The 26,732-nt window shown below is 37.3% G+C and overlaps 2 pseudogenes; both read left to right on the forward strand.

Moving 5' to 3' along the window:
• The first annotated feature begins 19,424 nt into the window (after positions 1-19,424).
• Positions 19,425-19,556, forward strand: LOC122910886 (annotated as a pseudogene).
• A 5,208-nt stretch (positions 19,557-24,764) lies between these two features.
• On the forward strand, positions 24,765-24,913 carry LOC122910910 (annotated as a pseudogene).
• The last annotated feature ends 1,819 nt before the right edge of the window (positions 24,914-26,732 follow it).

A 26,732-nucleotide genomic window follows, 5' to 3' on the forward strand; every position in this document is an offset into this window, starting at 1 on the left:
TATATAGATAAATGGAATATTACTCAGTAATCAAAAAGAAAGAAATCTAGTCCTTTGCAACAACATGGATGGAGCTAGAGTGTATTATGCTTACTGAAATAAATCAATCAAAGACAAATATATGATTCACTCATATGGAATTTAATAAACAAAACAAATGAATAAACAAAAAGCAGAATCAGCCTATAGATACAGAGAACAAACTGATGGCTGCCAGAGGAAAGTGGGGTAGAGAGTATGGAGTAAAATGGGCAAAGTGGAGAGGGAGATACAGGCTTCCAGTTAGGGAATGAATAAGTCATGTGAACAAAAGATACAGTATAGAGAATATAGTCAATGATACTACAATAGCACTGAATGATGACAGGTCATAAATAAACTTGCGGTGAGCATAGCATAACATAGAAATGGTAAATCACTACATTGTACACCTGAAACTAATGCAACATTGTTTGTCAACTATACTCAAATTAAAAATAAAAATAAAAACCAAATAAATCAGGTAGCATAAGATTATGAGAAAATAGGGAAGTATGCTCAAAAAGATATAAGTACAACCACTAGAATAAAAATATATATCTTCCTAAATACTGAAAATAAAAATTAAAAAGACACAGAATACACACCTCATAGAGAGCAAATATATAACACAAATATATAACACAAATACTATAAATGTTATCTCAGAATAGAGACCAAATACCAGTCATACCAATAAATGTAAATGGACTAAACTCACCTATTGGAAAAAAAAAATACTTTCTATTTGGCTCATAAGCAATACCCAGTTATATGCTGTATACAAAAGACACACCTAAGAAAAAATGATTCAGAATGACTAAAATTAAAAGGATGGATGAAGGTTCCAGGAAAATGGAAACAATAAGAAAGCTGTGATAGCTTTCCTGATATCAGAACTCAAACCAAAGGACATTAAACATGACAAAGAAGATACCATTTACACTCTATAAGCCAAAATTCACAAGAAGGTATGTTATGAATTTCTATACAACAAATAATATAGCAATCCTCTTTATTAAAAAAAAAAAGCTACAGAGATGAAAGGAGACAGAGACTAAAATACAGTAATAGGGGATAATGCACTATTGTAAGGCAGATCAAGTACTCTCCTGTAAGCAGGGATACAGTAGACCTGACTATGTTGGAAAAATAGTCAATAAGGGTGATCTTTTATCTACACACCAAATTTTGCACCCTTTTAGAGACAATACAACTTCTCAAATACTCATGGAACATTATGAAAATTAATCATATCATAAAGAAAATATAAATAAATTTCACAAAGTAGAAATATTACAAGCAACATTCTCTGATCAAAACCTAATAAAATTAGAAATTACTAAAAAATTAAAAAGCAGAAAGAAACACCCACGTGGACTTTTAAAAAGAAACTTTTATTAAGTAAACCCTCATTGAAAGAGGAAATACCATCAGAAATTACCAAATATTTTTAAAATAATGGAAATGTAAATACTACACTGCAACATCTATGGCATACATTTACAAGAATGATCAAAGGAAAATTTATAGCACTAACATTTCTATCAATAAACATAAAAGAAAGAAAAGAAGTGAATTACATTCCCAACTCATAAAATGAGGGGGAAATAAACAACAAAGTGAGCCAAAAAAAATCACAAACAAGAAAATAAGGAAGGTAAAAACAAAAATCAAGATGTAGAGGAAAGCACTAGAGCTAATTAATCTATCAAAACCCTGTCTTTTTGGAGTAAAACTAACACAAGACAAATTGATGGTTATGTTGGTCAAGAAAAACAAAGGAGGGGTACCTGGGTGGTGCAGTCGGTTAAGTATTCGAGTCTTGGTTTGGGATCTGGTTGTGATCTCAGGGTTCTGAGATCCAGCTTCATGTTGGGATCTCACTCCTCTTCCTCAGTCCCTCCCACTTGTGTTCCCTCTCTCTCAAATCTTTCAAATATATATATATATTTTTAAAGGAAAGTACCAATATACAAAATAAGAAATTATAAGGAGGAAATAAGCATTGTAGCAGAGCTATTTATTTATTTATTTATTTATTTATTTATTTATTTTTACTCCTAGGATGTTAATTTGCAAACCTATATGGAAATTAATTTGAAAGCCTAGAAAAAATGTTTAATTTCTAGGGAAATACAGATAACCAAAACTGACCCCCTTAGAGATAGAAAGCTTAAAAATAACAGTTTCTACAGAAGAAGTAAAGAAAGTTATTGAAGAATTATCCCAGCAAATGCACAGGGCCAAGGTAATTTCACAGGGAACTTATACCTAAACTTCAAAGACCAAAAATTGATGTTCTCTATATTGCTCCTCCCTAATTCCATTTAGTAGAATGTTAGTAAATACATCTAAAAGCAGTATAAAAAAATGAAAACTTCAGAGCAGTGCCATTTATGAACATCAATATGAAAATTCTAAGTGAAATGATAGCTACAGAATCCAAAATCACAGGAAGAAATGACCTGCTATGATCAAGTAGAATATATTCCAGAAACTCAAGGTGTAATCCACTCATTAGGATAATAGATGATATTAATAGATCTGAGAGAAATATGTACTTAGTTAACTATATAAGTGCTGAAGAAAATCTCTGACAAAATTCAACACTTATTCCTGATGAGAAAAGATTCCAGAGGATAAAAGTGATGTATATTTTCTTACCTACCTAAAAAACTTATCTTAGCCCTAAAGCATCTTACTTAATGGGAAGACACTTGAGGCACTTCCATTAAGATCAGGGACAGGTAAGAATGCCAAATATCTCCATTACTAATCAGCTTTGTACTAGAGGTATTAGCCAATGCAAATAGACAAGAGGAATCAACTGGAGGCATAAAAGTGGTTAAAGAACAATTAAAACTATCTCTATGACATGATAGTACACATAAAACTCCCTAGAAATTAAAAGTTAAAACTGACTCAAACAATAACAAATTAAGTTAGAAAATTAACATACAGGAATCAATAGAATTCATATACACAAATAATAACCAGTTAAAACACATAAGGATAGAAAAAACTTCAGTAATAATATCAACAAAGAAAATTACTTGGGAATAAACATACCAAGAAGTGTGCAAAACCCATATAAGAACAACTTTAAAACAATTCTGAAAGACACAAAAGTAAACAAAAACAAATGAAAAAGCATCTCCTGTCGTTGGATACTACAACTAAACACCATAAAGTTGTCAGTTCTCCCAAAGCGAATTTATTAATTTGATGAAATCCCATTAAATATACCAATAAGCTTATTTATGGAGCTAGACAAGTTGACACAAAACTTCACATGGTTATTTTCAGTTTCATATCCAACACATAGAGCTTTAAAGTCATCACACCTGCATTTAAAACAAGGCTAAGTATGCACTAGCATGAGAGTGGAAACCCCTGGGGACAGTAGTCTGGGTTGGGGGGTGGTCCTACAACTTTGAGGAATTTAATTTTGGACCTTCACCAGGTTCACACACACACAGCCAAGAGAGCTGCTCTCATGGCTCTGTCAGGGAGAGAGAAGTAGAAAAATACACAACGAGCTTTCTCTATAATAAGGGCTTGCTTTCCAGGGGAAAAGACTTTGCCAGAGCCAAGTGGGATCTTTCTTGGTCGTCTTCTCTGCAAGAACCTGGTAGGGTTCCTTGAAGTAAAAGCATTCCTCCCACTCTCATATCCTCTAGCCTTCCTGTCTTAATTTTAAAAAACTAATAAATAAATAGGTGTCAGGGCTTATATTGGGAATGTTGTATCTGGGGAAAAAAAGTGGCGGGGGAGCTGAGGAAGAGAGGAGGAAAACACATGGCAAGGTCACAGCCCCAAGAGAAAGGCCCATTAAAACACTGAGATTTAATTGGAATATTATAGTGTTCTGATAAGATGTTCTGCTACACCGTATCGCCAAAGTGTTCTAGTATCATGAATGCATTAAAGTTAAAATGGCAGCAAAACAGACTCTGAGAAGTATTTAGAAAAGCCCAAATTCAAGAAGGGAGACAAAAACAAGGAATATAGAACAATTTGAAGCCTCTGCCAAGTGTAGCTACAGAAAACATTAAACAGAGCTCACCTCCTAGCCAGGTTAACATAAATTCTCACACTTAAAGGGTTACTTATTTCTTCCTTCTATCTGATATAACAAGTTATGCTTTCAAGTTATGACAAAAGCAAGAAAAAAAATCACTTTGAAGAGACAAAGCAAGGGTAAGAACCTGACTCAGATATGACACAGATATTTGAATTATTGGACAGGGAATTTAAAACACCTATGGTTAGGGGTATCTAGATGGCTCAGGCCATGATCTCAGTGTCATGATCTCAGGGTCCTTCAGCTCAGGTCATGATCTCAGAGTCCTGGAATCCAACCTCACACCGGGATCCCTGCATAGTGGGGAGTCTGCTTCTTCTCCCTCTGCTCTCCCCCCCACCCTCGTGTGTGTGCACTCTGTCTCTCCCATGAAAAAAATCTCTAAAAAAATAATTAAAACACCCATGATTAATATGTTAGGGCTCTAGGTAGATAATATGCAAGAACAGATGGGTAATTTAAGCAGAGAGAAGGAAACTTTAAGAATCCAAAGAAAATGTTAGAAATCAAAATCACTGTAAACAGAAATGAATGTTTTAGGGGTGCCTGGGTGGCTCAGTAGGTTAAAGCCTCTTCCTTCGGCTCAGGTCATGATCCCAGGCTCCTGGGATCCTGGGATCGAGCCCCGCATCAGGCTCTCTGCTCAGCAGGGAGCCTGCTTCCTCCTCTCTCTCTCTCTCCCTGCTGCCTGTCTGCCTACTTGTGATCTCCGTCTGTCAAATAAATAAATAAAATCTTAAAAAAAAAAGAAAGAAATGAACGTTTTAGATAGTCTCATCAGTAGACTGACACAAATGAAGAAACAATTGGTGAACTTGATGATGAGTCAATAGAAACTTCCTAAATTGAAATGCAAAGGAATTTTAAAAAATAATATAAAAAAACTGTGTTATGATTTGAAAAGGTATAAAATACATATAATACAGGATACAAGGAATGCTCAAACATAAAACACAGTAATAGGAGTGTGCCTACTTACACAGGAGCAAAATGAAAGAGCTCCCAATGATCAAAGTTGGAAAAATAAGGGCAAGAAAATAAAGAAGTATCAGATTACAATCAAAAATATAAAATAAATCTCCAGAAGAATTCTAAATAATTTATGTAGATACATCATCCTCAAAGAGGGGCACCTTAACTCCCCACTCTAAGTGTGGTCTGTGCGTAGTGACCTTCTTATAAAGAGTATGGGAAGAGTAACTTTACAGTGGAGAAACATGACAAAAGCTACTTCAGCCAAGTGTCTGCAGTTAATGCCAAGTAATAAGTCAATGTGATATAGTATGATGTGATAAGTCACTTTACCTCTGTGGTTTTCTTCCCAAAACCCATAATTTCCATCTAATCATCATGTCTGAAAAACATCAGACAATCTCCAATTGTAGATCTTCTACACTATACATAACTAAAGCTCCTCAAAATTGTCAAGGTCATCAAATAAAGGAAAATCTAAAGTGCCAAAGCCAGTGGAAGCTAAGGAGACTTAACAACTAAATGTAATGTGGTATTACAGATTACATCCTAGAACAGGAAAAAGACATTATGTAAAAACCAAGATTTATGAATAAACTATGGGCTTTAGTTCATAATAATGTATTAATGTTGGTTCATTATGATAAATGTCATACTATTATAAGATGTTAATAACAGAGAAAATTAGGGGGTGCCTGGGTGGCTTACTCAGTTAAGCATATATCTTGGGGTTATCATGGTCCCAGGGTCATGGAATAATGCCCCCTGTAGGACTTCCTGCTCAGCAGGGAGTAGGCTTCTCCTTCTCCTGCCACTCCCCCTGGTTTATGCTTTCTCTCTTGCTCACTCTTTCTAAATAAATTGCTCTAAAAAAAAAAAAAAAAGGAAAGGAAAGGAAACTGCATGAAATATTTTGAGAATTCTTTGTACTATCTTCACAATTATTTTTTCTTTAATTTTTAAAAAATTTTTATTTAAATTCAATTTAATTAACATATACTGTGTTATTAGTTTCAGAGGTAGAATCTAGAGATTCATCAGTTGCATACAACACCCAAGGCTATTTACTCCAAGTGCCCTCCTTAATGTCCATTACCCAGTTACCCCACGCCCCCAACCCACCACCCCTCCAGCAACCCTCAGCTGATTTCCTAGTTTGGCATCTGTTATGATTTGCCTCCCTCTCAATTTTCATCTTATTTTATTTTTTCCTTCCCTATCCCTATGTTCATGTGCTATGCTTCTTAAATTCCACATATGAGTGAAAACATATGGTATTTATCTTTCTCTGACTGGCTTATTTTTTCTATATATCTAAAATTATTCTAAAATTAAAAGACTGGGTTTTCTTAAAGTTCATATAGAAAATGAAAGGTAAAAAAATAGGAAGGAAAACACTAAAAAAAAAAAAAAATCCTGGGGTGCCTCGGTGGTTCAGTGGATTAAGCTGCTGCCTTCGGCTCAAGTCATGATCTCAGGGTCCTGAGATCGAGCCCCGCATGGGGCTTTCTGCTCTGCGGAGAGCCTGCTTCCTCTTCTCTCTCTCTGCCTGCCTCTCGCTGAATTGTGATCTCTGTCTGTCAAATAAATAAATAAAATAAATGTTAAAAAAAAATCCTATGAACGGTATTAGTCCTACCTGACATTAAAATATACTATAAAGCCTCTATAATTAAAACAATGTGCAAAAGTAGACTAACAGACCAATGAAATTGAAAAAGAAAACCCAGAAATAGGCCCAAATACAAGCAGAAATTTAGTATATGATAATAAGTGTCATTTCAATTCACTAAGGCAAAGATTTAATAAATAGTGCTGGGGTGGGGTGCCTGGCTGGCTCAGTCAGTGGAGTGCATAACTCTTGATCCAGGGTTGTGAGTTCAAACCCTGTACTGGGTGTAGAGATTATTTAAAAATAAAATCTTTAAAAATAAATAAATAGAGTTGGATCAACTGGGTAACCATTTGGGGAAAAAAACTCTTAAAAACAGGCTTCATACTATATATAAGGATAAGCTCCATGGATTATGAATTAGAAATATTTTTAATAGAATTATAAGGGAATAGAAGAAAGCATGAGTGAATTCCTCTTCAAATCCCATTGTTGAAAAAGGTTTATTAGGATGCCACTCAAAATCCAGTGGCAATTTTAAAAATTGATAAATAGGAGTATAGTTTTTAAAATAAGCTTTTTTATGGCTAGAAACACTATTAACAACAACAAAAGACATTGAAAAACTGGAAAAAAAAATTTGCAACTTTTTTGCAACAGAGATACCCTAATATAAGAAGATAAACTTAAAAATTGAGGGAAGTACCCAGAATACATAAGAACTCTTATAGCTCAATAATAAGAACTGAAACCACCTAATTTTGAACATCATTTGAACATTTTACCAAAGAGGATATACTGAGGGCAAATAAGCACCTGACATGATGGCTGACTTCTCTAGTCATTAGGGAAATGCAAATGAAAACCACAATGAGATCCCACTACACATTGACTAGAATGGCTGAAATTCAGAAGACTAGCAATTTCAGGAGTGCCTGGGTGGCTCAGTCAGTTAAGCAACTGACTCCTGATTTCAGCTCAGGCCATCATATCAGGGTTGTGAAATCCAGCCCCACGTTGGGTTCCACACTCAGTGGGGAATCTGCTTGAGATTCTCTCCTCTGCCCCTCCCCCTACTCGTGTGCGTGTGTGTCTGTGTGTCTGTGTGTGGGTGCGTGCACACATGCATGCAGCCTACCACTAACAATTTCAACTCATGGCAAGAATATGGAACAAATGGAAATCTCAAACACTACTGGTGGGAATGCAAAATGATATAGATCATTTGGAAAATAGCTCACCAGTACCTATATGGTTAAACATACTTACTACATGGTCCAGCAATCTCATCCCTAAGTATTTATTCAAAATAAATGAAAAAATATGGTCAAAAACTCATGTAAAAATGTTTATAACAAGTTACTCATAACAGTAAAAAATTAGAAACAGAAATGTCTATCAACTGTGGTACATCCATACACTGGAATACTACTCACCAATGAAAAGAATCAAACCACTAATACATGTAACATGTATGAATTTAAGAAGCAGTGTTGTTTTTTTTTAAAAGATTTTATTTATTTATTTGAAACAGAGAGAGAGAGAGATCACAAGTAGGCAAAGCGAGGGAGAAGCAGGCTCCCTGCTGAGCAGAGAGCCCAATGCAGGCCTCGATCCCAGGACCCTGAGATCATGACCTGAGCTGAAGGCAGAGGCTTAACCCACTGAGCCACCCAGGCGCCCAAGAAGCAGTGTGTTAACTGAAAGAAGCCAGACACAAAAGGCTACATATTCTGTGATTCCAATTATATGACATTTTGAAAAAGACAACAGTATAGGGAGAGAAATCAGATCCGTGGAAGTACCATGGAATAGAGTGGGAACTGTACAAAAAGGCATGAAGAAGCTGGAATAAAATGTGTTTAAAAAAATAAATATGGTAAGAGGAAAAGCTAAAATAACCATTGTAGGACTGGAATATAATTGGGGTGATATATACATATGTATCACCCCAGTGTGTACATATAATTCCTACATTTATCTGCTGATAAGGTCCAGAGAAAATAACATCCCAGCACCAATGGGCATTTTCCACAATGAGGAAGTACTCAGAAAATGATGACATTTTTGAAAACGTCAAAAGACAGAACAGCCAATTTGAAGGGATTCCCAATGGCCAAATCTACAACATTTTGAGAAAAAAACAGTGACAATATTGGATTTAGACCAAATTTTTCAAAATTAATAGTAATAGTAATGGATTTGAACCCCCAAATAAAATAATTATGCATGAGTCCATGCTGATATTAATAATTTAATTAATAAACAAAACAAGGAGAAGGTAAAGCTGTTCCTTACAGTAGTACACCACCTAATAAATGCTAAAGGAAAAAGGAAATAGACAATTACCATTTGGCAAACACCACAATAATTGTTTCAGGCAAGAATCATCAATGGATGCTGAAATTCATGGGCAAAATTATGATGAAAACAGCTGATTTATATAGTCTCAAAATATCTGCCCACAAAAGACTGCCTAATTACAATGGGGGAAATTTTACATTTACAGCAGAGAAATCCTGACAGACACCAGGTTGACCAAAAAATCAGTGCTAGCACTACTAGACAATGGGACAAAATTGTATTAGTGCCTCCTGATACAATTCACTAAAAAAATAGCCAACACCACTTTTGTGGTGTTCTTGTCAAAAATGCATAATCTGAAATCAATAGTGAAGAAATATCAGACAAAACAAAATTTAAGAAGTTTTACAAAATAACTAGCCTATTATCTCCAAAAGCATCTAGACAATGAAAGACTAAGAATAATGAACTGTTTCAGATTGAAGGAGATGAAGGAGACATAGCAACTGAATATAACATGTGATCCTGTAGCAGAAAGAGGATATTAGTGGAACAATTGATAAAATTTGCTAAGGTTTTCAGATTAAGTAATAGTATTATATCAATGTTAATATCCTGACTTTGAAAACCATACAGCAGTTGTTGTTGAGAGATAATTACCCCTGTTTTTTCAACAGAGGCACTGACTGCCTTCATTTTGAGCTATCTTTTCAGGAATTTTGTTTGTTTTTCTCTTCACTATCATAGTTTTATTATAAAGGGTACAAATCAGGACCAGCCAAATGAAGAAACACAGAGGGTAAGGTCTGCGAGTGTCCTGAACATAGAGCTTCCTTGCCTTTCCCCATGGGCATATAATTCTCCGGGCACATTGAAGTGTTCACCAACCAGGAAGGTGCACCAAGCTTCACTGTCCAGAAATTTTATTAGGGTTTTATTATGTGGGCATGATTGAACCACTGGCCACATGACAACACTCAATAACCAGGCCTCCTTCCCCCCTAGAAGGGAGGGAATACCAATCCCAGGAGGTTGGGAGGTCAGGCTAATAGCAAGTAATTCAAGGCCCCAAGTCTCTAATTACATGGTTGATCTTTCTGGCCTGGCCTCATCCTGAACATAAGCTATCTAGGAGCTCACCATGTTCACTGGCATAAACTATCAGGGCCCCCACGAATAACACAGACACTGTCATCCAAGGGTTTAGAAGTTCCTTCCCAGGAAGATGCAACGTACAGGTTTGGGGGGTAGGGAAAGAATAAATGAAACAAGATAGGATCAGGAGGGAAACAAACCGTAAGAGACTCTTAATGTTACAAAACAAACTGAGGGGGGCCAGGGGGAGGTGGGTAGGGAGAAGGTGGTTGGGTTATGGACATTGGGGAGGGTATGTGCTATGGTAAGTGCTGTGAAGTGTGCAAACCTGGCGATTCACAGACCTGTACCACCGGGGCTAATAATACATTATATGTTTATTTAAAAAATTTTTTTAAAAAAGGAAGTTTCCTCCCAGGAACCATGGATAAAGACCAGGCAAATTTTTTATTATGTAACTGAGGGTCACACCTCTAATGTGTCAGAGCCAGGATTCAGTCCAGTTCTGCCAGATTCCAAAGTCCCTGCTCTATTCACTACCACATTACTGTTAAGACCCTAAGGTTTACTTGAGGTCACACAGTTAGTTACCAACAAGAAGGCCTGGTCCCCGTCCTGACTACCAATGTGTGCTCCTTTCCACAATTCAATTTTATTTTTTCATGTTGGGGCAGATTTGGCTTCAGGAATGTTTATGTAATATTCTTGGAAGACAGAGATAGTATTTCCCTTTAGAGCAAAGGGCAGGTATAATTACTGTCCATTATAAAAGATTTGGTTTCCTTAAATTCAGCATTCCCTTCCTATAATGCAACCCATTGCATATGTGGGCATCAATCTGCATAACACTCTTCACATGGCCCTGTGGGAAATGGAACACAGGAAACCTATGCAAATGTTGATGCTCCAGCTATTAATATTACTGTAAGCAATAAACTCTCCCTAATTTCTGACCCAGGAATCTCATGTCTTTTACCAGCACAAAACTGTGCGAGGTTAAAAGAACTTCAGGTAGCCTCTAGGAGCTGAGACAGCCCCAGGTTTATAACCAGCAAGAAAATGGTGACCTCAGGTCTAAAACCAAGAAACTGAATTCTGTCAGCAAGTTCCAAGTTAGCTGAGAAGAGAACACTGAGTTCCAGAAAGGAACGGCCCAGCTGACACACTGATTTCAGCATTATAAGACTAAGCATGGGACCTACCTAAGCCATGTCTGGATTCCTGACCCACAGAAACTGTGAGATGATAAATGTGGCTTTTCATATACCACTAAATTTGTGGTAATTTGTTATGCAACTATAGAAAATTAATACGCCATAAAACTAAGCTCTACTCTGATATCAATATTCTGAAGAACCCATTAGTGTGCACATTTTAGAAGGAACGCTCTCCTTCTGCACTTCAGCAGTTAAAGAACCTCATTCCCCTACAATGTGGTAGAAGCAAAATTAAGTCTTTCAAAATAGTCCATGAGCAATTGGGTTATATGCTCTCTGTAAGTAATTCTCGGTAATTTTACCTTCTCATGCACTACTCCACAGGGAAAGAACAAGGACTTTCTTCTTTTTGTTTGTTTTTATGAGCATGTATCACGTATAAACAATACTTCTTAGCAGCTGGAATGAAAATTATATTAGAAAAAGAAAAGAAATAGGGGCCAATTCTACTGCGATGCTGTTTTGATAGCCTACTCTGGCTAAATGAAGCCTCAGATGGCTCCCACTTTCATGGGAGGGTGGCATTTTTTTCATGGGAATAAAGAAGCTACTCTGAAAAATAAGATGGGGAAAGAAGCAACAGAATTAAGAGTTTCTTGAGGGCAGATAAGGGCAAGAAATGCAATAGAAAAGAAGAGATACCTGGTGACTAGAAGCTGGGAGATTTACAGAAGAGATGGCTTAGAGTAATTTTCCTGGAGAAATTCTCAGTTTTTGGTCTGAGACTCCTTTTTGTGCCTTCACAAATTATGAATAAAACAGCAAACATTTTGCTAGGTTTGGCTTGACTGGATTTCTTGTGAATGCACCAAGGTTAGCTGCTGACAAAAAAAGAGCCAGTATATGCAGATGGAACGGGGTCAGTCAACATCTGCTTTTGCTTCAAGATTTCAGGCGGAAAAGATGTGATGCAGGGTTGCCAAAGTTAGTTTGGGATTTTTACCAGGCATAATTCCAAAGACGATGATAATCTTTTAAAACCATAGTCTTTTATCCTCTTTTCTATTAGTTTTATTTTAAGAGAGAAACAAAAATAGATAAGTTTTTCCTCACTCTAAGGGAACCCTACATAGCTTGCTAATGTTTGTTATGATGATAAAAATGAAGAATTAGAAGTAGGAGAAATTGCAAAGCCCGGTACTACAGCATCTGAGCCTGTTGAGACAAAGTTTACATTCAAAAAATTTTATTTTAAATTTTAGTTGAGTTATTTTCTTTTCTTCCCCATACAATTCCTTTTGGGAAAATAAGTCCTTTCCATATCTTCTTGACACCAAGTCCTGAACACATAATTACTTTCTTCTGTTTTACCAAAATAATGATAGTCTCTTTAATTCTCAAGTTTTTCCTAGTTTCATTTGTAAAAATAAATATATACCTGAAGTGTGTAACCTTAATTAGTAAACCTGTAATTACTGTTAAAAACAAACTATACTTGTAATATTCCAAAATAAATACTTTTTCAAAATAAACATTATTTATTAAATTGAGGGTTTTTTGTGTGTGTGTTTTTTTTTTACCAAACAGCATTGTTGCAAAGTCTATGTGTATTTTCCTTTGAAACCTGTGTTGCATAATTTCTATTTTTTTATTTTTTTATTTAGTAATCTCTATACCCAACGTGGGGCTGGAAATCACAACCCCAAGATCAAGAGTCACATGCTCTTCTGACTTAGCCAGTCAGGCACCCCATGTGTTGTATAATTTCAATCTATCTATCCCTTCTCTATGGTGCAAAGGAAATCTTGATCCAAAAACTCCTGTAGACCCTTATTCCTATCCCTTCCAACTTCATTCCATCCTACGCTTTTCTCTCCAAATACACACACAATGTTCCTGAAGTATGCCTAGGAAGTCAGGACACAGCATCAGGCAGATATCTAAGGAAAACAATGCAAAGCCCCAATTACATGGCACCCTAGGATAATATCAGTATCACTACTGCCTCTCAAAGTCCATTTCTTTCTTTTTATTAAGATTTCTATAACAGTTAACCTGTCATAACTGATCATATCAAAAAGCCATCTGAATTTGCAACAGCTTTAGATTTAGAAATTGAAACTTTCATTTAGGAATAGTTATAAATATTTCAGCTTATGAGACTTTCATTTAGAAGTAGTTATGAATATCTCAGTTTGTAGATTAATAAAATAAAAAAAAAACAGGATAGCTAATGGACTTCACCAGGATTCACATTTACAGTTTTATACTCTATATTTTAGAGTTTTAACTTTTTATACACATTTACTAGTGCCCTCTGGTGTCAACATGGATGAGAATGAATAGTATGATACAGGTTCCTCTTACAACGCTGCTTCTTTCAAAAATAGAAACAAACTGTTTAGATAAGCATGGAACAGCCTTCACTTTTTCTGCTCTGATCCCCTAAATGAGTCAATGTGATTTTTTTTTTTACTCTTTCCCACTCGTTTCTCTCTCCTAATTATGACTATTGAATAATCAGCTTCGAAATGGTGCAGAAATACCATAAATATCACCCTCTACATCTTCTATCTTCAACTTTTCTTTCTTCTCAGCCTCCTTTCACCTTCTCATTTCATTCATGAGGACAGAAAAGGACAGAAAGGCATGAATGTTGCTCATTTATATCCCTGCTGTTTTTTATACCACCAAACAGCCAACTAATCCCAGGCTACATTCTCCTCAATTAAGAGTTTCTGCATGATAGGGCTTGAGACAGGACACTGACATCCCTCAACAACAAAGAATTATCTGACCCATGTGTCAACAGTGCCAAGATTGCAAAATTCAGATGAGACTGTGGTTACCTCTGAGGAGCAGAACTGGAGATGGTGAGGAGGACAGGGTATCACTTTTGATTTTGTACAAGCATACTTCAATTACTTTTGTAGTTGAAAATACAATTAAAGCAAAATAATGTATGTATATTATTTATTTATTTGTCTGTAAGATTTTATTTATTTGACAGAGAGAAGTCACAAGTACACTGCCATCTGAGTCTTGTCTAACAACTACTAAAACAAGAAAGAAAAGACCTTTTATTGACCACACACAAGCAGTGACGATCAATGTGAGAGAAACACGATAAAAGATCTTCATTTGGGGTGTCTGGGTGGCTCAGTGGTTAAGCCGCTGCCTTTGGCTCAGATCATGATCTCAGGGTCCTGGGATCGAGCCCCGCATCAGGCTCTCTGCTCAACAGGGAGCCTGCTTTCTCCTCTCTCTCTGCCTGCTTGTGATCTCTCTCTCTCTCTCTCTCTCTCTCTGTCAAATAAATAAATAAAATCTTTAAAAAAAAAAAAAAAAAGATGGGCGCCTGGGTGGCTCAGTGGGTTAAGCCGCTGCCTTCGGCTCAGGTCATGATCTCAGGGTCCTGGGATCGAGTCCCGCATCGGGCTCTCTGCTCTGCAGGGAGCCTGCTTCCTCCTCTCCCCCTCTCTGCCTGCCTATCTGCCTGCTTGTGATCTCTGTCTGTCAAATAAATAAATAAAATCTTTAAAAAAAAAAAAAAAGATCTTCATTTATTTGTATTCCTCTAATAAGAATTTTGTTTTAAAATCTGAAGACCTGATAAATGGTTAGAAAGTCAATGAGAGTTTTAAAAAAAGACAGAAAATTGTGCCATTGTAATTCTGTTGAAAACAATAACTTGATCTACCTACTCCAGTGAGGAACAAAAAAATCAGATTGTGGCCTAGAATCTTGAGCAGAGGGAAAACTGAAGAACTGTGAGTGGCCTAGAATCTTGAGCAGAGGGAAAACTGAAGAACTGTGATGGCTACTCTTGAGATAAGCCTCCTCTGAAATGGAATTGTTATCCCTTTTTATCCCCCTCTTTGGCAACAACTAGTGGTATCCCATAAATAACTGGCCCACTAGTGAAAGAGTCACATACCTTTCCACAAGCCAAGTAGGCCTGCCAATCTGCTTCTGCCTGATTCTTCTACTGAACTTTACCTCAGGTTTAATTTTCCTCAGAGCAGATTAGATACAGTAGGGAGATGGGAGACTACTGGGAACATAATACAGTTCTTTTATTTATTTGTTTCAGCTTTATATTTGTTTAAAACCTGCCATAAATAGTTCCGGTGCTCTGCTTGTGTTTATAATTGTTTCAGCTTTGTCTTTGTTTAAAATCTGCCATGGACTTTCTTATACTCAGAGGATCAATGTGTAATTTCCCACTGGGTTTCCATAGAACATTAGTCCCATGAAATGCTCCATGAAATAAAGATCATGCAGCCATATAAACTTGGGAGTAGTATTATTATAGCTGCCTCCTGGAGATTCACAATGCACAGCAGTAACTTAAAGGTTCCGAGTAGTCAGGTAGGAAAGAAAACAGTTTAATTTTGTTAACTCAGTGTTACTAAAATTTATTTAACCACAGAACACTCTTTCGGGGTTTTGTTTTGTTTTGTTTTTTCATAATACTCTTAGCATGAGGCTAAGAGTATACTTTAGCATATTGAGCCAGCAAGGATTTAGCTTGTACTATTTCAGTATAACAAGTTATTTTCCCTTAAATGTATATGTCTGTCTGTATGTATAAATCCAGACCAATAGTTCTCAACCACAAATGACCCTCCCCTCACCACCCTTAGGGGACATTTGGTAATGTCTGAAGACATTTTTGGTTGTCACAGCTTGGGGTTGCTATTAGCATTCCTTGTAGAGATCAGAGATAATGCTAAACATTCCACAATGGGTAGAACAGCCCTCAAGAACAAAGAATTATCTGGCCAATGTGCCAATAGTGCCAAGATTGTGAAATTCAGATGAGACTGTGGTTACCTCTGAGGAGCAGAACTGGAGATGGTGAGGAGGACAGAGTATCACTTTTGATTTTGTTCAAGCATACTTCAATTACTTTTGTAGTTGAAAATACAATTAAACAAAGTAATGTATGTATATTATTTATTTATTTGCTTGTTTGTTTGTAAGATTTTATTTATTTAACAGAGAGAGAAGTCACAAGTAGAGAGGCAGAAAGAGAGGGTCGGGGAAGCAGGCTCCCTGCCAAGCAGAGAGCCCAATGATATTATGTGGCTCTGAATGTGATATCCTGAGAGGGACACAATATCACATAGGGAGTATTCTGGCCAGTGATACATAACCTGAACCAAATCATAAGGGACAAACCAAGCTTTCTCATGCAGGTTCCACAACAGAATTAGCCTTACAGAAAATTACTTGAGCAGTTATTTTCTCAATTCTCCACCCAGATACATAGAAGAGAAATTAATTCTATACAATTGATGCCCCAGTGCTTTCCTCTCTCACAAAATCCCAGTTGAGAAGGGATGCCCCAGACAAAACCAAACTGTAGCATTCTCTTGTAAATAACTAGCCCATATTCTTTAAAATATTAATGCCAGGGCACCTGGGTGGCTCAGTGGGTTAAAGCCTCTGCCTTCAGCTCAGGTCATGATCCCAGGGTCCTGGGATCAAGCCCCACATCGGGCTCTCTGCTCAGCAGGGAGCCTGCTTCCTCCCCTCTCTCTCTGCCTGCCTCTCTGCCTACTTGTGATGTCTGTCAAATAACTAAATAAATAAATCTTTAAAAATAATAATAATAAAATATTAATGCCAAAAAAGACAAAAGCTGAGAAACTCTTCAAGATGTAAGCTGTGATGACTAAATCAATATGTGACCCTGGACTAAATTCTGTCCTGGAGAGAAAAACATTATAAAAGGCAGTATTCGGACAATTGACCAAAAATAAAATTTTTAAGATTTTTTTATTTATTCGTTTGAGAAAGAGAGGGACAGAGAAAGACAGCACAAGTGGGAGGGAGGGACAAACAGAGAGGGACAAGAGCACAGAGCCAGATGCAGGGCTCCATCCTCCATCCCTGGGATCATGGCCTGAGCTGAAGGCAGATGCTTAACCAACCGAGCCAAACAAGTGCCTCAACAATTGACAAAATTACAATACAAATTGTAGATTAAAGTACTTTATCAATGTTAAATTTCCTGAATTTGATAACTGTACTTTGTCATATAAATAGGGCACTGTGGTTCACAGCAAATGCATCCTAAAGCATTAGAGAAGTAAAGGGATACATGCATGTAAACTACTCTCAAATAACATATATATAATTATATCAACACATGAAATCAGCTATATTTTTATTTAATATTTTCTTTATTTATTTGAGAAAGAGAGCACAAAGGGAGAGTGAGAGGGAGAAAGAGACTCTCCACAGAGCAGGGGGCCCAATGTGGGACTCTCTCCCAGAACCCTGAGGTCACCACCTGAGCCAAAGGCAGATGCTTAACCAACTCAGCCACCCAGGTGCCCCCAAATCAGTTATATATATTTTTTTAAAGTACAATATCAATCTTCAACCTCCCTGGTTATCTTCAAAATGCAAATTAAAACCAGACACACAAAAATGACAAATGACAAATATTGCAATCAGATAATAATAAATGTTAGTAAGATGTGAGGTAATGGCAACCCACATGCACAACTGACAAACGTTTAGACTATCACAGAAATTATGGAAAGCAAACTGACAATGCTTAGCAACTCACATTCAGATCCATTAAAAAATTCAAATATATGAATAATCATAATCTAAAAGGACTAAACTCTCCACTTAAAAGACAGAAATTGTCAGACTGGATACAATGACACAAAATGTATCCAAAGGTTGTTTAGAGAAGTGAGGCATGAACTAAAAAACCATGCTAGTAGGTCAGTTTTTGTTCTTTCTTTTTGTAATGGACAAAAAAAGAAAAAATCGGAAACAACTAAAACGTCCATCAACAATTGAAAAAAATAAATTTTCAAAAATCATGGAAAATTAGTATCTGTCATACTTTCTAGCAATGAAGACAAATTAATAGAGCTACACAAACTGACATTTAAAAATTTCAAAAACATTTCATGGAAAAAGCAAATCAAAAGAGTGCAAAAAAGTAATATTCTCTTTTTTTTTTTTTAATATATTTGGGGTTTTTTTGTTTTTTTAAAGATTTTATTTATTTATTTGAGAGAGAGACAGTGAGAGAGCATGAACGAGGAGAAGGTCAGAGGGAGAAGCAGACTCCCCATGGAGCTGGGTGCCTGATGTGGGACTCGATCCCGGGACTCCGGGATCATGACCTGAGCCGAAGGCAGTCGTCCAACCAACTGAGCCACCCAGGCGTCCCTAAAAAAGTAATATTCTCTTTACATAAAGTTCAAAACCAGGCAAAATTAAACAATATATTGAAGAAAAGCAAGGTAATGTTAAAGACAAAATCCAAGATAACCATTAGCTCTGAAAAGGAGAGGGCACACTTAGGGTCACATAAAAACCCATAATAAAATCTCAATACATTTGAAAAGCAGACACACGGGGTGCCTGGGTGGCTCAGTAGTTAAGCGGCTGCCTTCCGCTGAGGTTATGATTCCAGGGTCTGGAATGAGCCCCATATCAGGCTCCCTGCTCAACAGGAAGCCTGCTTCTTTCTCTCCCACTACCCCTGCTTATGTTCCCTCTCCCGCTGTGTCTCTCTCTGTTAAATAAATAAATAAATATCTTTAAAAAAAAAAAAGCAGACAGACTGCATACAGACTAAACTTATTTATCACAACACAATAAAATTAGAACTTATAATAGCCAAATATACACATACGTTTTAAAATTATAAAATCCCATTTTAATCACTTTTAGATTAAAGAAGAAATCAAAGATCAATAGAAACTACTCTGGTATGAATAGTAATAGTGCCATATGTTGAAATGTGCAAGCCAGAAGCTATCCCTGACCTGACATAACTATATCAAACATTTTGAATGATTTACCCATTAAATCAAGAGCCATCAAAACTAATAATCTTAATAAGTAGAAAATTGATTTCATCATTCATTGCTTTTAAACACTATACTGCTGCCCTCTGTATTATTGTTTTTCTATAATTTTATTTTGAAAAATTAAAATTAAAATTAATTAAATTAAATTAAAATTAATTTAAATTAATTAAATTTTAAAATTAATTTAATTTAATTAAAATTAATTAAATTTAATTAATTAAAATTAAAATTAAATTTTTAAAAATAAAATTATAGAAAGGGTACAAGGGTATGTATTACACTGTTCATTAAAATATCCTGTAAATTTGAAGTTTTTAAAATAGAAAGCTAGCTTTGCGCAGTGGCAGTATCGTTGCCAATGAGGTTTATCCTAGGCGCGATTATTGCTAATTGAAAATAGAAAGCTAAAAAAATGAAATAAATTTATTAAGTTAAATGTAGAAGTTTATGGCCCTGTGGGCATGAATTAAAATTCCCCTTAATTACAGATTTAAATATAATTTTATCAGCATTTTAAGAAAAATTATGTTTATAGACTTGGAGTAAGAAAGGTCTTAATTAATTAATACATGAATTCCAAAACCACAAAGGAAAATGTTGATAAATTCTCAAAATATGATTACATCAGCATGGAAATCTTTTGTAGGATGAAAAACAATCTAATGTAAGATAAAAGACGGATCACAATGTCAACCAATAAAGGATATAATACTGGAAAATGGGACACCTAGGTGGCTCAGTTAGTTAAGTGTCTGCCTCTGGCTCAGGTCATGATCCCAGAGCTCTGGGATCTAGTCCCGCAACAGGCTCCTTGCTTAGCGAGGAGCCTGCTTCTCCCTCTGCCTGCTGCTCCCCTTGCTTGTGCTCACTCTCTCTCTGAGAAATAAATAAAATCTTCACACACAAAAAAAATACTAGAAAACTAGGCAAGAAATATGGAAGATCTACATAAGGAAACTTGGAAATATCATTGTGGAACATTGCAGGAAGAATGAACAAATATATTGGTGTAACATGTTCTTGTGTATGAGCACTAAACTTCAAAAAGCTGGTTAATGCTCCCCAAACTAATCTTTATATAAAATGTAATCCCAGTAAAAAAAAAAATCAACAAATTTTTTGAGCTAAATAAGCTGCGATTAAAAAAACGAAATTTTGCCATTTGCAAAGACATGGATAAAGGGTATTATGCTAAGGGAAATAAGTCAATCAGAGAAAGACAATTATCATATGATCTCACCGATAGGAGGAATTTGAGAAAAAAGACAGAGGATCATAGGGGAAGGGAAGGATAAAGGAAACAAAATGAAACCAGAAAGGGAGAGAAACTGTAAGAGACTCAATCTCAAGAAACAAACTGAGGGGGGTGCGTGGGTGGCTCAGTGGGTTAAGCCTCTGCCTTCGGCTCAGGTCATGATCCCAGGGTCCTGGTATTGAGCCCCGCATCCGGCTCTCTGCTCAGCAGGGAGCCTGCTTCCTCCTTTCACTCTGCCTGCCTCTCTGCCTACTTGTGATTTCTGTCAAATAAATAAATCTTTTTTTTTTTTAATATTTTTATTTATTTATTTGACAGACACAGAGAGATCACAAGTAGGCAGAGAGGCAGGCAGAGAGTGAGGGGGGAAGCAGGCTCCCCACTGAGCAGAGAGCCCAACGCGGGGCTCGATCCCAGGACCCTGAGATCACGACCCGAGCCGAAGGCAGAGGCTTAAACCACTGAGCCACCCAGGCGCCCCCTTTTTTTTTTTTTTAAAAGATTTTATTTATTTCTTTGCCAGAGACAGAGGGAGAGAGAGCGAGTAAGCACAGGCAGACAAAGAGGCAGGCAGAGGCAGAGGGAGAAGCAGGCTCCCTGCCAAGCAAGGAGCCCTATGTGGGACTCGATCCCAGGACCCTGGGATCATGACCCGAGCCGAAGGCAGCTGCTTAACCAACTGAGCCACCCAGGCGTCCCAAATAAATCTTTTTTTTAAAAAAAAGAAACAAACAAACTGAGGGTTGCCGTAGGGGAGGGGTGTGGGAGGAATGGAGTGGCTGGGTGATGGACATTGGGAAGGGTATGTGCTATGGGGAGTGCTACGAATTATGTAAGACTGATGAATCACAGACCTGTACCCCTGAAACAATACATTATATATTAATTTTTTAAAAAGCTGTTTTCCAGGCGCCTGGGTGTCTCAGTGTGTTAAGTGTCTGCATTAGGCTCAGGTCATGATCTCAGGGTCTGGGATCCAGCCCCGCATTGGGCTCTCTGCTCAGCGGGGAGCTTGCTTCCCCCTCTCTCTCTGCCAGCTTCTCTGCCTACTTGTGATCGCTCTCTCTCTGTCAAATAAATAAATAAAGTCTTTTAAAAAAGTAAAAATAAAAATTAAAAGCTGTTTTCCATAAATAAATAAGTTGCGATTCACTGGGAAAATAAAGAAGAATTTATGGGACTTCTTTTTTTTTTAACATTTTTTTATGTATTTGACAGAGATCACAAGTAGGTAGAGAGGCAGGCGGCGGGGTGGAGGGGTGAGGAGGAGCAGCTGCCCTCCAAGCAGAGAGCCCAACTGGGGGTTCAATCCCAGGACCTCGAGATCATTACCCCAGCCTAAGGCTCCACCACTGAGCCACCCAGGCGTCCCAACTTACAGTACATTTTTTTGAAAAAGAAGAGCAAGAAGACTGGCGCTACAAGATATTTAGTACTAAAAATAGATATTTAGTTTAAAAATAACAGTATTGCACTTCCATATCAATAGACAGCTCAACAGAACAGGAAAGACTGGAAAGAATAGAAAAGGAAGTGCAGAAAACAGACCAAAAAGCACAAAGTAAACTGTATGTAATTTAAAATGGCATTTTAAATCAGTAGATTTTAAATGAACAAGTAGGGGATGCCTGGGTGGCATCAGGCTCTCTGCTCAGCTAGGAGTCTGCTTCTCCCTCTGACCCTCCCTTTGTTGTGTTCTCTCTCTCAAATAAAATCTTTTTAAAAATATAAAATAATAGAATGAACAAGTAGGTTGCAGGGTGATCCCATCTCTTGCCTCAATGGTGTTTGTATGGACAGACTCAGAGACACTCCTTTTTCCAGCCTCCCACCACCCTCCAACCTCTTTTCCAGTCACAACCCTCAGAACCATCTTCTCAGCCATCCTCCCCCTCCATGACCAGCCAAAACCATTTTTCTGAGCTTAGTTCTTTATTTAAGCCCATCAACGGCGAACTCCTAGATTTGTTAGAATTATTCCCCCCAGACAGAGGCCGCCATCAACCACCTGGTCAACAGGCATCTGCCGGGCTCTTACCCCTACCTCTTTCCAGGCATCTAGTTCCACTGACCACTGGGCTCTGGAGGGCTGCGCCGCTTCTTCTAGGAGTCGGCCAAAGAGAAGCAGGAGAGCCCCAAGCAACTGAAGTTGCAAAACCAGAGCAGCCGCGGCGCCTTTTCTGCCGAAGCAGAACCAGGACCTTTTATACCTGCACGCCCCGGGCTCTGCCTGCGCAGACTCAGTATTTTCCCGGATAACCACTTCTGGATGAGGAGGTGAAACTCAAGAAGAAGAAGATGTGCGACCACGTGACTAACTGCAGCAGGCTTGCAGGCGGGGAGGCTAGGCTGGGCTGGGCGGGTGCCTCCTGGGAAGGCTCACCCTGGAGCAAGACTAGGAGCCCCCGAAGGGCAGCTGCTTTTGAGGGGCCCTGTGGCATCCTCCTGGCATCAGGGCTTCGGCCTCCACCTCTCCCTGCAGCCACTGAGCAACCTTCTAAACCTCACCCAAGGCTTTGACCAAATGAAACCAAGAAAGCTTGTAGAATTAATTAATTAATTAATTAATTAATATGAAGAAGTGTGTCACTGGATTACCTATGAAGTGGGGAGATGAAGGGGAACAGGGCCAGTTAGGAAGTGAAGTAAATTTTAATTCATTTTTCACATCTTACTTCAAAATAGACTCCAGATGAATCAAAGATGTAAAGAAATAAGCCATAAAGATCTGTGAGACCCCATAGGAAATATTTTTCATAATTGCAGAGTAAGGAATGCCTTTTACATTTTACAAAAACCAGAAGCCATCGAAAAACATCAATGTTTTTCACTATGAAAATTTTAAAAATTTGTGGGGGAAAAATAATTAAGTGACAAACAGGAAAAAATTATTTATAATTCATATCAATGCAAAAGGATAAATTCCAAAACATATATTTAGGTTCTTTAAATGAGTAAGAAAAGGAACAAAAACACAGTAAAAAAAAAAGGGGGAGTGGGCAAAAAAAAAAAAAGAAATAAAAATGATTCTCAAGAGTTTACAAAACATTATCAACAGTTTACAGAAAAATAAAAATGACAAATATATGAAAAATGTTCATTCATTATACAAGAAATGCAAATTAAAACTATGTTGAAATACTATATTTCACCTATTTGTTTGGCAGTGGTTAAAAAATTAGCACATTGGGGTGCCTGGGTGGCTCAGTGGGTTAAAGCCTCTGCCTTCCGCTCAGGTCATGATCCCAGGGTACTGGGATCAAGCTCCACATTGGGCTCTCTGTTTGGTGGAGAGCCTGCTTCCTCCTCTCTCTCTGCCTGCCTCTCCGCCTACTTGTTATCTCTATCAAATAAATAAAGAAAATCTTTAAAAAAAAAAAGAAAGAAAAAATTATCACATTACTGAAGATGCTATGGGAAAAAGTCACTCTCAGACGTGGCTGGGGGACTACAACATGGTACAGTCACTATGGAGGGCAATTTAATATTACTTTCAAAATTACTATTGCACATCTTCTTGATTCTAGGAAGATACCCTAGAGGTACACTCCTTAATATGTAAAATGATGTCTATACAAGATTGCTTATTACACCATTTTTTGTAATATCAAATCATTAGAAACAGCCCAAACATGAGGAATTCTGGCCAGAAAGGACTATCCACTGAGGGAATAGGCAAAACCAAGTGCGTGTGTTAGAGCAGGACACTAGAGAAGAAACTTTTTTTCAAAAAGATAAGAATACTCAACAGTTTCAAATACTGAGGAGAGGTCAAATATGATGAGAGTAGAAAATAAACAATTGATATTGGGAAGATACATATAACTGGTCATCTTAAAAATAATGTGGTGAGGGACAAAGTAGAATGATGAGATCAAAAATCTTTATTAGAATAGGTTAAGAAGGGCGCCTGGGTGGCTCAGTGGGTTAAGCCGCTGCCTTCGGCTCAGGTCATGATCTCAGGGTCCTGGGATCAAGTACCGCATCGGGTTCTCTGCTCAGCAGGGAGCCTGCTTCCTCCTCTCTCTCTCTCTGCCTGCCTCTCTGCCTACTTGTAATCTCTCTCTGTCAAATAAATAAATAAAATCTTTAAAAAAAAAAAAAGAATAGGTTAAGAAGAGAATGGGAGATGGGGAAGAAGCAAGGTCGTAGATTATAGATGGAGAGTTTTGGTGTTTTTAAAAAAATGGGTGATAATACGGGACTAGAATAATCTTGTAAAGAAATAATAATTTATACTACCCTCATAGCTACTTGAAGGAAAGAAAAAGAAGGAAAAAAAGGAGGGAAGAAAAAAAAGAAGGGAGAAAGAGTGGGAGGGAGTAAAAGAAATGAGATTATGACAGGACTCCATTTCAATTGGAACCATTCTCTCTCTCTCTCTCTCTCTCTCTCTGAAATAAAAATGTCTTTAAGCTTTGCGCAGTGGCAGTATCGTAGCCAATGAGGTTTATCCGAGGTGCGATTATTGCTAATTGAAATAAAAATATCTTTTTAAAAAGTGGCGCACAACTGGATGGCACAGTCCCTGAAGTGTCCAACTCTTAGTTTTGGCTCCAGTCTGATCTCTCAGGATTGTGAGATTGAGCCCCATGTGGGGCTCCTCTCAGCGCAGAGTCTTCTTGAGTTTCTCTCTCCCTCCTCCCTTGCCCCTCCCCCACAACCTGTGCCCATTCTCCCTCCCTCTCAAATAAATAAATAAATTGGAACCATTAGTAGCCCCTGGTTAATGTTAAGATCTTTCCAGTATTATTGAATTTAGATTATTTGAACATTATTTCTGAAGTTCTCTCATAATCAAAGATTATGTTAGTAATGAATATTGTTAGAACCTTGTATATTTCTGATTAATAGGTATTGTAGGAATTCTTGACACATAAACTTTATTGTCATTCAGCTGATCTGTGGCCATTCCTCAGGACTCCCATGGTCTCTAGCTCCCGTTCCTCTGATTCACGGGCCCTTCACTAGGCCAACAGAGCCTTTCTGACATTGTTATCAGCAATAAGTGTGAATGATGCTTTTTTTAGGGTTTATATTTGTCCTGATTTGGCCTGATTTGTAACTTCCTTTTTTCATTGTTGTTGTTGTTCTATTATTTGTTCCACTTTGAGTAATTATTTAGATATTCAGATATAATGTAACTAGTTGTATATTTAGTGGCTGAAAATAAGAATATTACCACTTCAATGCTGGTGGTACATCTTCACTTCAGAAATTTGTCATGGTTTATTCAAACATGTCATCTAATAATGGGCATGGTTTAAGTGATGCTGATAACAGTACTAGCAAATTCAAATCTTATAGACTCTTAATCTCAGGAAACAAGCTGAGGATTGCTGAGGGGGTGGTGGGGGAGGGATAGGGTGGCTGAGTTATTGACATTGGGGACGGTATGCACTATGTGTAAGAATTGTGTAAGACTGATGATTCACAGACCTGTACCCCTGAAGCAAATAATACATTATATGTTAATAAAAAAATTCAAACCTTGTGACTCCATAATAGTTTAAACATTGCCCTTTTCTGTAGACTGTCCTATTTGCCTGAATCCTTACACCATTACAATAATATTTAATGCTCAATTATTTTAAGAACAAGGAAGTCAAGTAAATTTTAAAAGACAATATTGTTTCTTCACTCTTATGGAGTTGTTCAGAGCTCATTAATGGAGTGTTAATTCAGCATTAAGGGCTATATCATTTTCTGCACTAGGAAGGTTTATAACATGAGGGGGTGGACAGATACTGAAACAATTCCTATAAAGTGAGATGCTCTCTTAGCGAAGTTCTGGACACAATAGGAGCACATCATAGAGTCATCAGAGAAAGCCCCTGCTGCAGGTCTTTTGTATACTAATGTCAAGGTCTCATAGGATGTCATCATCAATGGGCAAAGTCTTCCTAAAAGCCAGATGCAGAGAACTAAACTAGATTAAGTCCTCAAGACTTTATAATTTTATTGCCACTTGGATCGGAATATATTCAACCCAAATTGTCCCTACATGGATGCAGAGAGGTGACAGATCACATCTAGTTTATTTATCCTTTATACTTTAGTACAAAGGTGTTTATCAGATCCTGTCCAGAAAACACATTTTGATTAGAAGTAAAAGCATCGTCAAGCCCAGGAACCTTGGGAAAATACTGGCAAATAAGAGAAAAGGGAACAAAAAGAGGAAGGCAGAAGGTATTCTAGGCAGATATTATGTATTCACCACTGTGCTAATAGGAGCTGTAGGAAATGTCCCTCATTATTCCCTCTTTTCAGTCAAATCTGGATTCTCTCCACTGCTTAGTTAAGATTCGCTTCCCTTGCTTCACTTTTACTCTAGATGGCAGCAGCAGAACAAAATAGAAAATAAAATTCTAGTTTCAGTAAA

Source organism: Neovison vison, chromosome 6 (genome assembly GCF_020171115.1).
Source record: "Neovison vison isolate M4711 chromosome 6, ASM_NN_V1, whole genome shotgun sequence".
In the NCBI taxonomy this organism is placed as follows: domain Eukaryota; kingdom Metazoa; phylum Chordata; class Mammalia; order Carnivora; family Mustelidae; genus Neogale; species Neogale vison.